The sequence below is a fragment of the Chelonoidis abingdonii genome, chromosome 14 (assembly GCF_003597395.2).
Source record: "Chelonoidis abingdonii isolate Lonesome George chromosome 14, CheloAbing_2.0, whole genome shotgun sequence".
In the NCBI taxonomy this organism is placed as follows: domain Eukaryota; kingdom Metazoa; phylum Chordata; order Testudines; family Testudinidae; genus Chelonoidis; species Chelonoidis abingdonii.
This window is the reverse complement of record NC_133782.1, coordinates 8360263-8376947: the sequence shown is the minus strand read 5'-3', so window position 1 is coordinate 8376947 and position 16685 is coordinate 8360263. Positions and strand designations below refer to the sequence as shown.

General features: G+C 45.5%; 1 protein-coding gene across 3 annotated transcripts in view; it reads right to left on the bottom strand.

The window, feature by feature from the left end:
• LAMA5 (laminin subunit alpha 5) overlaps window positions 1-16685 on the bottom strand; it is a 164861-nt gene that overhangs the window by 104825 nt on the left and 43351 nt on the right. The window lies entirely within an intron of this gene.

Genomic DNA, 16685 nt, shown 5'->3' with positions numbered 1-16685 from the left:
AAAAGAGCACAAGAATGAGCCTTGTCCATACGGTGCAGGAGCCCTCCTGGGAGCTGAAGTGAGGTACTTAACCAATGCCGTGTTTGGGACATACTGGGAATAGAGTTGGGACCTTCTGCAAAGCTTCAAATAACCGGTTCTTTTTTATTGGCCGTCTGATTAATGAACCTATAGGGATCCCATTTTCAAGCTTCTCAACATCCAGGGGGCTAGAAGCTTTTTTCTTTCTTAAAATTAAAATTAAGATGATCTCATAACCAAAATGGCTTTAGGAGCTGAGGCTTTAAAAGAAAAAACACTTGAGAACACAAGACTTGTGTGCATAAAAATGACAAGTTGGCAACACAGATCTGAATATTTTAAATTTACCTATGCCATAAAAACGGATCTGTTCTTTTTGTATAACTAGCTGAACCCAGCCTAAGACAAGGTAAAGCATTGTGAAGCAAGAGCATATCTATTAATTCTAAAGAGAATGATGGGTTCATTCATTATTTCATACACAGGCTTCTGTTCTTCAAAGCAGCTTCTCTCCATCTCTACAGATAAGAGCAGTGTACACTGCCGGCCAAAAATAGTCTGAAAACTGGATCTGCAGCACCTGATTGAGCTGAGACAGATCGGTGCCATCATAGTTCAGCTGGGCAAGCCTGGCCAGCATTAAGTCATTCCAAATCCGTATAAAGCTTAGTATCCCAGGCTACATTTGGCAGGGGTGTTTCATGTGCAGCCATTCAATCAGCTGACACTTGAGAGAACACAGGGAGGTGTAAAACACTGAATAGCCTCTGTGTGCAAGCTGCCACTTCCAGTGGAGTGCATCGCTTAGATTTGTGGCTGTCACAGGGAAGAGTGAGGTTGCAACGAGTGTCGTGTGGGTGCTTAATTACATGTATATTATACAAAGAGTCACCAACCGGAGGGAAGGCGGATGCCCTGATCCTACAGACGCTGCAGCATGTGTCCTAACGCTGAGCTCAAAATTAAATGGTGTTTGTTTGCCAGACACTAGCCATGTCAGTCTCTGACTGCAGCCAAGCGTGTGTGCGCCAAAGGCATCGGCGTTAACAACTGGTCACTTTTAAACACTACTCCAGGAGAAAAAAAAAAAAAAAAAAAAAAAATCTATCTATATAGTGCTCAGAAACTTTGTTTATTTCAATGCAGCTTAGAAGAAGGGCAGTAATAACATGTCCTATTTATTTATTTAGATACATTAAAACATGCCTATCCCCAGGGGCCTTTCATTGTAAACAAACAAATATAATCACATAAATGGAGTGAACCAACAACTGCACCTACCAGCCTCAAGCCACAAAACAGTCAAGTGAAGACAACTCAAAAACAAAAACAAAAAAAACAAGCAATATCTATCCGCTATCAGAGTGGCACTGTGAGCCTGAAACAAGTTCACAAGTGCTTATCTCGCGGTGGAAAGGTGAAGTGGGTCCTGTTAACTTGCTGTGGCAAGTGACTCCTGACCTCACTGGGATAGAAGGGAGCGTCTCTAGTGAGAGGATCTAGGGTGCAGGATGAGCTGTCCCGAAGGAGGAGCCATAGGCGCAGCCCAGCCCAGCCCAAGGAGAAGACTGGAGCATAAAAGAGATGGGCCCTAGGTGTATCCTAAAGGTGCCAATTCAAGCTGTTTCAGATCAAATAGCTGCAAAATTGAGAATCCCTCATGGAGAACGCTGTGCTGGCTGCTCTCTCCCTTTCTATACCGAAGAGGCCACTACTGGAGCAAATCCACCGACTGCTGCTTGGTCTGAGAGGTAATATCAGTCTAGAAGCCTGAGTCCCTGGACTGGCCAGTCACATAGGATAGTTTTCAGCCTAGCACCATTGTGTTACAATTTCCATGTGCAATCTTCTGCAGATACACTGGTGCGGAAATGGGTTACCAGTCTGATGCGGTAGCATTATACACACACTTTGCACTGGTGTAAGTCATTGTACAAGGGCAGGCCACACTGACTTAAGTCCACTGCACCAGGATGGAATTTGGCCCATTGAGCATATTCTAGGCCTGATTCTCCTCTGCCCTGCACCTGTGCAAACAATCACACCTGTGCCAGGTGGGGCTAAAATGCTACCAGTCAGTATACCACTTACTCCCATAAATGGTAGCTTTTCCACACTCACTCTGCACAGGTGTCAGTGCTATCACAACATACAACCCCACATAGAATCAGGTCTCCTCACACCCCAATAGGCATGTGGTGCGCTCTCCATTTTACAGATGGAGAGAAAGAGAGCAGAGCAATGAAATGAATTATTTGCAAACACAGGAGAGTTAGGATTAGAACTCAAGTCCAAAGCCCCCATACTATGCTCGATCCAAGCCTCATGACCAGACCTCTGGCAGGGCTCAATGGATTCACAGCAAAATCAGAAATCCCCCTAACTCGGGAGGAGGGAGGTTTGCTATAAATTTGGAATGCAGCTCAGGTAAAAGCTGGGACCAGATCAAAGCAAACCAGACAGTCAAAACAGGATTGAGTGTCAAAAACATGAAATTATGGTTTTCATAAGAAACTGGGTGAAATGCAGTTACAGCTGAGGTTTGCTTTGACATGTGGGGTTTAATGGGACCCCAAAGGGTAAGGGGTGCAATGGCCACTCCACTCAGAACCCCAAGTGTGCAACAATCGAATGGACTGATAGCAAAAATAATGGTCACACCCATACCTGTGACCCATGGTTCTCCATGGGTGTCACAGAGCTCCATCTTAAAAGGTCTCCTTCACAGCTTTGGGCCAAGAGGGATGCGTGTTCCTTTGAATTAAGGAAGATCATGGATTATGCCATCAGTCTGTGCACTAGCGTTACACTCACAAGTGCAACGACAGGGCAGGCTGTTCAAACTGTAGTTCCTGACCTCCATCTAAGGAGGGGTTAATGTGACTTGCCACTACCAAGTGTTATGCCTAAACGGTCTGAAAGGGAAATGAGAGCTTCCATTTACAAATCCAGGAATGTCAGGTGACAGTAGTCTCTCCTGACACAGTCAGCCCTGTTTGGAGAAGGCTATAATCGGAATAATGCTTTTCAACTGCTAATGGAGAACCTTCAATTTCTCCAAGGGCTGCACTCATCAACCCAAAGCACCTCTAGCCCTTTTAAAAGGGCATGACCCTTTTTCTCTTCCCCTCCCCTCCCCAACCAACACAAAACAGCTGCTTTAATCCTCTTGCAAACATCAGCACTACCCCAGAACAGCAGCTACAGTAACCCTTCCTCCTCCGGGCATAATTAAAGCCACAGATGAGGATTTACTAAGTTAACTCCTCTGACAGTAGGTGGGATTTCAAGTTCTGAGGCCTTTCACTTGGAGCTCTCAGCTTCCTTTAACCTTTGAAGTCTGCTAGGAAGTATTAGGTCTTTTTGGAATCAGATATTCTAGGGGACACTGCGTCATAGTTGTCTCTGACAGGATTGTTTTGGGGTCACGTTTGGAACATTCCAGACGGCATCCCTTCAAAGAGAGATGTGAACAGCATTGCCGGCAAGCGAGGGGGAAGGGCCAAGAAGCTACTCAAACATGCCCCTAGGGAAAGCATGTAACTGAAAGAGAAGGAATTTTGCTTGGACACATCAGTTTCATTACCTAGTAAGAGAAGAGGCATAAAACAAGACAGAGCCTAACCTAACTGCTCACCACCATGAACCAATATCCAGTCAGTGCAATGGTTGCTGAAGTGCAGTAGACAGGCATGGTCATTTAGACAGACAGAAGAGTTGGTGCCACAGAAAGTCTGAATAAAATAAGAGGTTTAAATAGAACTCCCTGAAGTCCAGACTGCTGTGCAACCTACCCAGATGAAGCTTTGTTAGAAACTTGCTGGTTTCTTGAGCCAAAGAGTGAGATTTTTCAAAAGCTTTCAGCATTGGCCTAACTCTTCTCCCTTTGAAGTCAATGGGACTTTGACCACTGACTTAAATGGAGGCAGAAATAAGCCAGTACTTTTTGGGCAGGATTTTCAAAAGCACTAAAAAAATCCCTCTATGTATTCCTCTGAATGGCACATTGGGAAGTAAAGCAGCCCACTACAACGGGAGCTCCTGCAGCCACATATCAGAAAGGATGGTTTAAAGTGTCAGTCAACTTATATCTTGGGGTTTGCAGTCTGATAGCTATTATTTGAAGTAGCAAGAGGAATACAACTTTTTTTTTTAAACAAGCAGTTAGTCTCCTGTCTATGGGACTGGGTTTTGGTGGAGAATTTTATTCAAAAGCCAACATCGCTCTAGGAACTCTGCAAATTGATGACTGGCTATACAAAGAACAGGGTGGAGAAGAGCAAACAGGATTTTTAGACGTTTCTAAAATGACACCTTGCAACTAAAAGGTGTTCTCAAAGAATGCAAGGCTGCTACTTATGTTACACATACAACCTGCAAGAATAAATACAGACTAGGGACTAAGATGAGAAGTCTAAAAGGTTTATTAGATTTCCACTAGGGAAATCTTTTTATAGTTATTACTTCAAAATGGTTATTAATAGATAACTACCTATTTTATTTATTTCCCTATTGCTGCAACAACTGGAAGCCAAAAACAATTTTTAATCCAAGAAAAGAAAAGCAGCTGAGTGCTCTGTGGGCAGATCCTGTTTTATCTGGACTCCGCAAGCTTCAGAGACTAGTTTTCCACTGAGAGTAGATTGACTCAATTTTAATGCCAACTTGATTGTAAGGACATTTTCCATTAGCTTCTTGAACTGCTCCAGCCTACGCTGGCTTATTTTTGAGCATGAGCTCAATGCCTGAACAACAACCCTGAACTGGAAGGACACAGATGGACATTCTTCATTCCCAGGATGAGGGCTTAAACTCCTTCCCAGCAGGATGGCACTAGCTGGAAACAAACCAGTTCTGCCCTAGGTCCATGATGGTCACTTCCCAACACTGCAATGCACATTGCAGACTAGCTTTAGAATGAGCTTATGTGAATCCCAACACTGACCAGGGAACAGTCTTTCCTCCTATGTCCAGTTAAAGGAGCTGGGCTCATTTTGCTTAGCAAAGCAAAAGGTCACAAACAGTATAAAACTGCAAGCTAATCCTCCCAAAAGAAGAAAATCCTCACGAAAATCTATACATTTGTAACCCACATGCCTCTTGGGTGTGTTGTTCTGCCCCCTCTAGTGGCACAGAGACTACTCAGAGATTAATGAGTCTGCTACAGTTTTAGCTAAGGGCCATGTGGCTTTTAGCTCATGCGGTAGAGGCTCGTACATTAAGCTCTAGAGGTCCCAGGTTCAATCCTGCACATCAGCATTACATATTTTTCTATCACAGAAGCCTTGGAAGCCCTAACTGAGATGGGTGCCCACTGTGCTATGCACTGCACAAACGCACACAGACAAGGCAGAACGGATGTGACGGGAGGCAGAGGCCAGAGAAGTGAAGCGACTTGCCCTGGATCACACAACAGTAGAGCTGGCAGAAAGCTTCCAGTTTTAAAAAATTTGATGGGGTGGGGGGTGAGGAGTGTCTCTTTATTTTCCCCCAAAGAATTGTGAACGTTTCCCCCATTTTTTGAGCAGCTTTAAACAGCAGGTCAGTGCAGAGCGAGGATAGAACCAAGGTTTTACAGTCCAGTGCCTGGCCACTGGCACATTGTTACGGCAGCTCAAAATCAAGGTATAAAACATTTTTTAACTTCTCCATTCCTAGGACAAACACCATGAACAGGGAACAGTTTTGAAGACAAGAGCCGCAGTAACCTTTGTGAACCTAACTGGTCTCTCGACAGTATTAAGCTATATAGAATGCACACAGTGACCTGGGATAGTAGCAAGAGACTGTATCTAGAGACCATCTAACATCAGAGTCCATCTCCCTGCAAGCAATGGACACAATCTCCCAAAAGAGGACACCACTGAGTTGACTAGTCAGACTTTAGTGCTGTTCCTGCTCTTTATTAACTTCTCAGGAGTATATTTTAGTAACTCTCCATTGTGTTTGGTCAACTGTTTTTATCCAGTTGCCAGTGCGCTGGCAGGCAGAGAATACGGTGTTAATAATCATGGATTTTTACAACAGAATCCATTATTTCATTACGCATCTGTGACAAAGCCTGTCATTAAACATCTTGCATTCCAAAATGCAGACACGTGGGCATGATAAGCTGCACACCTCCCAACATTTCTAGCTGGTAAAGCGGGAGGGGTCCTGCCCCCAAGGGGTGAGAAGTTGGGGGTGTTGGGGAGGGGAGTCAGGTGCTCATCCAGGGGGAGCTGCAGAGCAAGCCTGAGCCCGCCCTGCAGTGGCAGCTCCTGACCCATGGGCCTGGCTGGGTTCAGCTCCCCACCGTAGGCACTGCAACCTGGCTGCTGATGCAGGCAGTTCCAAGGCCGCTTAGGTTTGGCCTGGCTCTCCAATGTGGGAGGGCTCAGGCCAAATTTGAATGAGAAGCGCTGAGACCCTATGTGCCAGGTTACAATGCCTGGAGCAGGGAGCAGAGATCAGTCAGCCCCAATTCAACCCAGACAGGGGGTTTTGTGGGTCAAAGTAGGACAGTCTTGCAAAACCCAGCACTGTCGGGCGGTCGGAAGCTACAGACCTGGACTTTCTAAACAGCCAGAGTTTTGGCCTTTATTGCATTATATTATCCAGGCCTCATGTGTGTTTCAGCCAGGCCATTTCAAGAAGCCACAGTTGGATTTTTAGTGGGGGCAATTAAGACCCCAACATGGCAATATACAACATACAGGTAGATGGGTGCCTCTGTGCACAGCTCCACTAACTTCAGCTTGCACCATAATTCGCAGGACCAGGGTCTAAACACTAATTCACAAGATGCAAACGGTTTCATAAAGTTCAGTGGAAATCTCAAAGGGTCACAATGGGCATGTAAACAAACAGCTGTTCTCCCTGAGCTACGTGCTCCCACATTATCAGGCAGGAATTTCAGAATGCAGAGGGGGCCAAAATTCCAGGGCTTCCCTTCAAGTATAAAAAGGTCCCAAATGAAGAAATTTGGCCTGACCTTTAATACTGTTCCATTTTTCTGTACAGCAATTAAAAAAAAAAAAAAAAAAAAAAAAAAAACACCCCACACATAATGGTCATCTATTTTTTTGCACAGCTCCATTCTAGAGACAGCACAGCCCGCTAAACATTCTCCTCAGCATGGCAGAACTAATAAGTGAGTTGGTATAATAACTGGCACTTAAATTATATAGACACACTTGGACAATTTCCCAGTGGGCTTTTATTGCTATTGGAAAACAAAAATAACCAGGCAGGGTGCCTGCAAGTTATCTGCATCCTCAGCCAATCTACATTGATTAGCACTAGCTGAAGATCTAGTCCTTCAGGTTGGAGGGGCAGCGACTAGGTCTTTTGTGTGCCTGAGTACACTCTTAACGCTAAGCAAACACGGCATATTTGAGTTTGCTGTGGGGAGACCTTTTGAGTGTCAGGTTAGCGCAGAAGGCTGTTTAAAAACAGGCCAGGAGGAAAAGGGAAGGGGAGGAAAGGACTCCGGAGGGGAGAAGCATTGAAGAGACGGAGATAAGCAACAGCAAGCCACAGACTGCAATGATTTGGGAAAGGGAGCAGTTAAGAGGAACAACTGTCAGACCTTTAAGGAGAACACACACACACACACACACACACAAAAACCAGATGCGTTGGGAAGTGATCACAATGGGAGCAGTGTGCATAAAACATCCCAATAGAAGAAAGGGGAAACCCCCTGATGAAGAAAACCCACAAGCCAGGGAAGAGACTGGCAGAGAGAAGATAAAGCCTGCCTGGGCTTGGATTTCATTACAAACTGAATGCTCAGTTCAGGGCTCTCAGACAGCTCATGAACTCAGGCCCATTCAAATCCAAAGAAAGCATCCGCACGAACACCTGGGAAGTGTAACTACAGTTTTGCATGTTTCTAAAGCCCACCCTGCAGAGTTGTTTAGAGACTGTTAATGCAACTCCCCAAAGCCAGACTGACCCATGAATCAATCCCCTTAGCTCTTCTCATCACACCCTGCATTCTTTAAAAGTTTCTGAACTGTGGGAACATTGAAGGAGAAGATTGCAGTCCAAATGTGCAAGAAAATTCTCTCCCTTCAGGTTAACATCCCCAAAGCCAACTTCCTAACAAGTGAAGGGGGGTGGCAGAAATCAAGATGAAATGCACAGCAGAAGACTGATGGATTCTTTCCCTTTGAAGAATTGAACATCAATCATACATCACAAGACTGATTAGTGGAATTGCAGGGGAGAGAAGGCAAAGGAGGTTACAGGAGAGCCCTTGTAACTAACCCAAGGCTGGGTGGAGATCAGTCCATTTAAATGGACTGAAGTTTAATTAAAAAACAAAGAATGATGTCATAAGGCTTTGAGCATACTGAACTTGTATCTAAAAGCACTGCTTCAAGCTAAACACACTGGAAGTTATTTCAGGTATGCCACAAGCCAAATCCTGTATGGAGAGGGGTGGAGACTTAAGTGCCCTGCTCAGGGGGAAGTTAAGACTTCCGTGAACTACAGTTCGCATCAGAATAGCTTCAGGCTTTTATTCTCTTTGCTCCAAGCCCCTTCCTGCCTCAGCTCTAACAGCTCATTTAGCAACAGTGATTATGGTGCAAAGTGGAAGAGGCCCAGGATCTAGGCTCCACCCCAGCTTGGTTATTCATCAGAAAGCCCACAAAGGCACAGTGGGGGCGTAGGTGGGGACAGGAAGAACTGTGATGGCTGCTGGGTTGTTTGAGTCTGGCCCCACTTTCTGGACTTTTGTGCCTGTTTTAGCTACACAAAGACCCCAGGTACCTAAAGCAGCTTGTTCAAGTCACCCAAAGCCAGAGTTTACTTGCTCACATCTCCATCACGCATCTCAAAGCAGGTGACTATAAGCTCATCTTGGTGGAAGGAAAGGCAGGAAAGGCAAATTAAGGGCCCCCTACACTCCAAATAAATCCAAGTTTAGGATCTTATTCAACTTCAATTCCAGTTTGCAACATATGCGCCCTGGACTTTGCCGGGTGATGGAACATGATCAACATCCTGTCTGTATTACATATTCCAAGTGTCTTGTAACACCTGCGCTGCAAGCAGGCTCCCTGAGTCAGCCATATCTGTGGGAGTGACCAGGCCACAGGTTTCCTGCTAGTTGGAGCCGGTATCCTCCTTCTTTGGGCCCAAATTAAAATGCCCTACAGAAATATTTCCCAGACACCGTCCTTTCACACAAGCTCCAGCCATTTCCTGAGCCGAGTCACCCAACAAGGTGATCTGGAGGCAGGTGAATTCCTACACAACAAGACAGTCCATGCCCTCCAGATGAAGGCAGAGACAGGAGGTGGGTGTATACAGAAGGGTAAGTGGGAATGGAAGCCCCAAGGAGCTATTCAGGCTGTGGCAAAAAGACAAATGAATCACCTGCACCCGTGAAATAACACTGAGTTCTGCTGGTGCCGAAGCCTTTTAAAAGGCTCCACAACTGGCTCCCTGGCTTGTCAGAATTCAGCCTACAAGTGACACCCCCTCAGAGGTATTCATGCCCCCAAGATTCTCTGGTCCTCTCCATGCAGTGTGCGCTATCCATAGCACATGTGATTCAGGCTCCAGCTATGAGATTTCTACAAAGGCGTCTGTCTGTACAGGAAAAAAAGTGGTTAGGACAACAGAGGTTCCATCCTGGACAGAAATATAACCTTTCACAATGAAGAGATGACTGGAGTGATAGGAAATTAGCTCCTCTGTTTCAAAGGGTACGTCCAGAGTACCTGCCGTATTGGCGGGTAGCGATCGATCAATATATCGCATCTCATCTAGACACGATATATCAATCCCTGAATACACTCCCCATCAACTCCGGAACACCACCAGAGCGAGCAGTGGTAGCGGAGTCGACGGGGGAGCAGCGGACGTCAATCCCCTGCCGTGAGGACGGGAGATAAGTCAGAATAAGGTACGTCAATTTCAGCTACAGTATTCCTGTAGCTGAAGTTGCATATTTTACATTGACACTCCCCCACCCACCCCCAGTGTAGACCAGGCCAAAGAGTCTTCCCTGCAAGCACCATTCTGCATAGGCCTGTGTCCTTTAAGCATCTACATCCTGTGTTAGAGAGACAATGTGAGAGTGGTAATATCTTTTACTGGACCAGCTACATAGAGCTCTTCCTCAGGTCTGGGAAAGGGACCCCGGGTCACAGCTAAATACAAGGTTGAACAGATAGATAGCTCTATGTAGCTTGTCTCTCTCTCTCTCAAACAGAAGTTGGTCCAATAAAATACATTACCTCACCCACCTTGTCTCTCTAATATCCTGGGACCGAAAAGGCTATAACAACACTGCATAAACCCTCTGCGTCAGACCAGAGGCCAGTTTAAGGGCAGAGACCAGGAATAAATCACTACCTAGGGCACTCGGCCAACCATAGACTTTTCTTTAGTCAGCTATTGAGAAAATAGCTTTCCCTGGAACCCAGTTAATTGGCCCCTTTTGACTCATTTCAGAGTTCCATAAGGGGCTACTGTCCTCCCTAGCCATTTATTTGGGCTAGAAGAACACTTGAGAGTCTTAGGCATCAAAGCTCAACAATAACAAAGGCCAATAGCTAATTAGCCATCCCCAGTTTTCATCCGGGGATTCTGAAATGTAACTGCACTGCGGGTCACTCACCTACTTTGGCTTCATTACAATCCCTTGCAAAGCAACTCAGAGGTCGTCAAGGCCATTTGAGTTGTGTGTTATTTTTAGGACTCCAAATACTGGAGGGACATTCGGGAAGACTTACGAGTCGAGTCCAATTCCCCCCAGTGTTCTAGACCAAATTACTCATAACATAAGAGATTAGATTGGCTCCTTATATCCTGCAGGGTCTTTTATTTTGGGCCTTTTTGTGTTTTGCTAAGCAAAGAGGATTAAAAGCAAACAAAAACTATTAAGCACTGTTCTTTCTTGATTAATAAGGCTATCTCCATGTAACGTCTCACTCCACATCGAGGAGAAACAGCTCCTAAAATTCAGTTCTAGAGCTTCCAAAAGCTCATTCGAATCCCTGTGCTTGGCACTGGGGGGTTGTAAGAAAAAGGATAAAATGGTAAAATGTCCATAAAGTAATACTTGCATTCTTGGAGTAATGTGAAATGGGATTTATGCCTCACTTTAAGTTTTCAGCTGAGGCAGTTCTCAGTGAGCATTTTAGGCAAAATTTTAGGGCTATCGATAAATTACCGTTAACTCACATAATTAATTTTTTTTGAATTAATCACGGTTAATCGCAGTTTTAATCATATGGTTAAACAATTGAATACCAATTGAAATTTATTAAATATTTTGGATGTTTTTCTACATTTTCATATATATTGTATCCTGATTTGTAATTGAAATTAAAGTGTATATTATTTTTGATTAGTGTAAATATTTGCACTATAAAAATGAAGAAATAGCATTTTTCAATTCAACTCATAGCGCTCTCTCTTTTGGGAAAGTGCAACTTACAAATGTAGATTTTTTTTGTTACATAACTGCACTCAAAAAAAATTTTAAACTTCAGAGCCTACAGGTTCACTTAGTACTACTTCTTGTTCAGCCAATCGCTCAAACAAGTTTGTTTACATTTACAGGAGATAATAAGAAGAGGGCAGCATTAACAAATGTCACCAGAAAGTGAGAACAGGCATTTGCATGGCACTTTTGTAGCCTCATTGGAAGGTATTTACATGCAAGATATGCTAAACATTCATATGCCCCTTCATGCTTCGGACACCATTCCAGAGGACATGCTTCCATGCTGACGACACGTTAAAAAAATAACGTAATTAAATTTGTGACTGAACTCCTTGAGGGAGAATTGTATGTCCCCTGCACTGTTTTACCCACATTCTGCTATACCTTTCATGTTATAGCAGTCTCAGATGATGACCCATCATATGTTGTTCATTTTAAGAACACTTTCACTGCAGATTTGACAAAAAACGCAAAGAAGGTACCAATGTGAGATTTCCAAAAATAGCTACAGCACTCGACCCAAGGTTTAAGAATCTGAAGTGCCTTCCAAAATCTGAGAGGGACTAGCATGCTTTCAGAATTCTTAAAAGAGCAACACTCCAATACGGAAACTACAGAACCCAAACCATCAAAATAGAAAATCAACCTTCTGCTGATAGCATCCGACTCCGATCATGAAAATGAAAAAACACGTCGGTCTGCACAGCTTTGGATTGTTATCGAGTGGAACCCGTCGTCAGCGGGGATGCATGTCCCCTGGAATGACGGCTGAAGCATGAAGGCACATATGAATCTTTAGCACATCTGGCATATAAATATCTTGCAACGCTGGCTACAACAGTGCCATGTGAAAACCTGTTCTCACTTTCAGGTGACATTGTAAACAAGAAGCAGACAGCATTATCTCCTGCAAATGTAACACATTTTTTTGTTTGAGCAATTGGCTGAACAAGAAGTAGGACTGAGTGGACTTGCATGCTCTAAAATTTTACATTGTTTTATGTTTGAGTGCAGTTAGTTTTGTACATAATTCTACGTTTACAAGTTCACCTATCATTATAAAGAGATGCACTACAGTATACAATAATGTATTAGGTGAACTGAAAAAATACTCTTTTTACCGTGCAAATATTTGTAATCAAAATTATGAAGTGACTACCGTACACTTTGATTGTGTGTTGTAACTGAAGTCAATATATTTGAAAATGTAGAAAACATTCAAAATATTTAAATAAATGATATTCTATTATTGTTTAATCACGCAATTAATCGTGATTTTTTTTTTTAAATTGCTTGAAAGCCCTACAAAAAATTTACCTTGGCTGTGTGTGTGCTGCACCCATTTCTATTCTTATTTCAGGTACTTATATGATCCCCAGAACCACAGTATCTGAGCGTCTCACATTATTCAATGATTTATCCTCACAACACCCCTGTGAGATAGGAAATTCTATTATCCTCATCTGACAGAGGGAACCTTAGACACAAAGCAGTTAAGTGACTGTCTCAAGGTCATAGAAGAAGTCTGTGGCAGAGCAGGGAACTGAACACAGGTTTCCAGAGTTCCTGGCTAGTGCCCTGATCACCAGACCATCCCTTCCTCTTATTTAAGATGAGCACTTTGGTCAGTGCCCTTCAGTGCTGTTTTGTAGCTCTCAATGAATAGATTTTCTTCAGTTTGAGCTCATGCTAGTTCATTTCACCCACTTTGAGTTTCGCTTTAAAATACAAGCAACTCCAAAGTGAAACCACCGTTTCATGTCATACCACAGACCGGGGGTGCTGTTGAGGTGTCTGCAGACCACAGGAACAAAGCCTGGTCCATTTCCACTTTCTCACTAAAATATCATCCCAGAGGCAGTGCTGGGCAACTGCTCTTCCGCCCCAGGAGCTCTCTCACATGGGGTACCATACACCTCACTCTCAAAGCATGCGTGAGGCTGTGGGCCGAAATAACTTCAGTAAGCTGCTGTCACCCACATTTCTCTCTCCGGCTTCTCCACTGCGGTCGAGTGTCTGGGCAAGACTGGGGCATAGATGAGAGCAAGCTGGCAAAGACTATCAAGAGAAGATCAAGGTGACTATGATGGCCTGGAGGCACGTGTAGTAACCAAAGGAGATTGTCATGGTAAAATCAGTTTCTCTGAATGAGAATAAATGTCCATTTCTATCAGTCAACAACTTGGGTGTGTGGTTCAATGGCCAGCTGCTGTTGGACAAGGCTGCTATTTGGTCATCTAGGACAGGTTCCCCTCCCCTCCAAAATCTGCATCTGGCCTGCAAGTTCCTACCATTCCCCTCAGATAAAGGCTTCCCTCTACACTAGAAAGGGTTGAGGGATATAGCTCTACTAGTCTCACTATACACAAACCTCCCAGTGAGGATGCAGTTTATATCAGCTTCAAAGTGCTTTTAAAATTGTGTCTACACTAGAGCTCAGACTGGCATAGCTATTAGAGAGACATGGTGGGCGAGGTAATATCTTTTATTGGAGAGAGAAGCTTTCGAGCGACACACTTTGTCTCTTTAATATCCTGGGACCGACACAGCTACACCTACACTGCAAACCAGAAGAGCACTGTCAGTTAAAAACAAAACAAAAAACCCTCGCATCTCTAACTACATGAGGCAAGTTTTAAGTTTAGAGCAGGGCACAGCCTTTGCTATTGTGATCCATGTCTGTCCCCTTTACTGCAAGCTGCTCTACATGGGGTTCCATGCGGAAGCCAGAACAGAACACAGCAACCCACCTGTGTAATCTTGCCATGAGAACTTTATTCCAGGGTTCAAGGATCCAAGCTGGCTGCTTACTACTTCTAGGTAAAGTTTAAGGGGTTAATTTTTACCTAAAAAGCCCTAAATGTCCTGGCACCTTGCTACCTGCAGAACTGCCTCCCACCCCGTACTACCCTAGTGAGGCTGCCTGATCCTGGAACCCAAGATAGATATTTGGATACGTCACTGTATTTACATACTACTAAGGAGTAGGACTCTGCCTGCAAGTGGAATGGGTACAGCTGGCAGAAATCAGAGCCAGATGATTGCTCAGTCGCCAGCCCACCATGCCTGTATTATATACACTGCCTACCAGTGGCTCCAGCCAGCAGGGTCAGCGTGTCACAGAACAGCCACGGAGATAACAAATGATACGGACACACTTGTCCACGGCACATTATGTTTGGAGATATTTATTGCAGCCCCGATGGGAAGAATGAAACATTTCTGTCTTGAACATAATGAACACCACATTTTCAGTATTTAACAGCTGGAAGCCAGAAGGATGGCCAAAGAAAACTTCTGAACATATAAAAAGTCATCATCTGGGGAGCTCATTCAGAGGGGAGAAGTAAACCTTTCCAAATCAACACAGGGAAAATTTCAATTATGCTCAGTCACAATTTGCGGGCAGGAGCTGATAAGATCACATCACAGGTGTGATATCAACAGCATGTTTTCTATCTGCTCCTGGCAGTTTGACTTTATAAGGATGAAAAGAAGCTGTTTTCATTTAATGAAACCCAGTAACTCCCACAGGCAGAGTTTTATTAGGGTTTCTGTCAGCCACTTGAATAACAGGGGCTTCGCTAATCTCAGCCTCACATTTACTCTCTAACTGAGATACCCAGCACATACCGGCTGCTGTAGGATGGTAAGTGATTCGCTCACACTCCATACCAGAAGCAGCCATACAAGTTTAATGCTCTCCAGAGGGCCAAGCTCTCCTGTGCACGTCACTCTGGCTACGTCTACCCTTGCATTGAAGGTCCATAAGCAAAACTTTTACTGCAATGTCCATGCCTTGATCCCCAGCCCATCTCTCACCTCCTCTCCCCACTACTGATCTTGCCTCTAGGGTTTTGCCAGGAGTCTCCTGGAATCAGGCCCTATCTCCCGGAAGCTACTGAAGCCAAACTGGGAGATTTTAGGCTGCTAAAAGTCTGGCAGCGCAGTGGGGCTAAGTCACAATCCCTACCTGCCCTGGCCCTTTGCCGCTTCTGGCTGACACATTCCTGCAGCCTCTGCGGGTGGAGAAGGGTCTCCGTGCACTACTCGAGCCCCAGCACCGACTCCGCAGCTCCCCCCGGCCACAGAGACATGCCGCTTCCAGGAGTGCCGCGGTGCCAGGGAGCCTGCCTTAGCCCTGCTGCGCCACCAACCAGGAGCTGCCAGAGGTAAGCGCCGCCTGGCCAGAGTCCAGACCCCAATCCCCAGAGCCCCCCTCCAGCACCCAAACTCCCTCCCAGAGCCCACACTCCAATTCCCTGCCCCAGCCCTGCACCCAAACTCCCTCTCAGAGCCCACACCACTCCCCCACCCCCAGCATCCCAATCCGTTTTGCCAGCCTCATACAGGAGCCCCCTCCCACACTCCAAACCCCTCAGCCCAGAGCCCGCACCCTCCTCCTGCACCCCAATCCTCTGCCCCAGTCCAGCGAAAGTGAGTGTGGGTGGAGAAGAGCAAGCAACCCGGGGGGGGGGTGGGGGGGAGAAATGGAGCGAGCAGGGTGGGGCCTCAGAGAAGGGGCAGGAAAGGGTGTTTGGGTTTGTCTGATTAGACAACTGGCAACCCTACTTGCCTCCCTCCCTGATCTCCCCTTCCCCCCCCCGCCCCTCAACACCCAGCTGCTGAAGGATTTCTCTACCTTCCACACAGAAAGCAAAGAAAGGAGCCCTCATCCACCAGCTGTCCGCAACATGCAACCACTCGGCCCTCCATGCTCATTCCACCCTTCTGCCCACCCAGTTACTCTTCAGCATGAGGAAGAGCGGGGAGAGGATGCTGACATCACGGGGAGGTGGGACACCCCTCCCAGACAGGTACATGGGGGGTTGGAGTAAGGTAGGTCTGACGCTGTGCAGGAGCCTAAGCCCACACCCTCAGCCAGCCACACACTTCCTCTCTCCTCTTACAGTGCTCTCACAAACCTGGCGCTAGTCAGGACGGTTTCAGACCATGCAGCAGTCTCCAGGGGGACGAGGGAGAGATGGGCAAGGAGCTTCTTTGCGTCTTACGTTGGCTTTAGTAAGTTTCATCTTAGAAGGCACTGTGACATGTCCAAATCACACCGCGTTGGAGATGGTGCCAAGCTGCAGCGTTTGGGTCCTGACCTGGACTCTCTCCTGAGTCTGGGGCGTCAGGTGCAGTTTTAGCTCCTGTCCCAGCGCAGATATTATTAATGTAACATGAAGGGAATAGGAACCAACTGGAGATCACA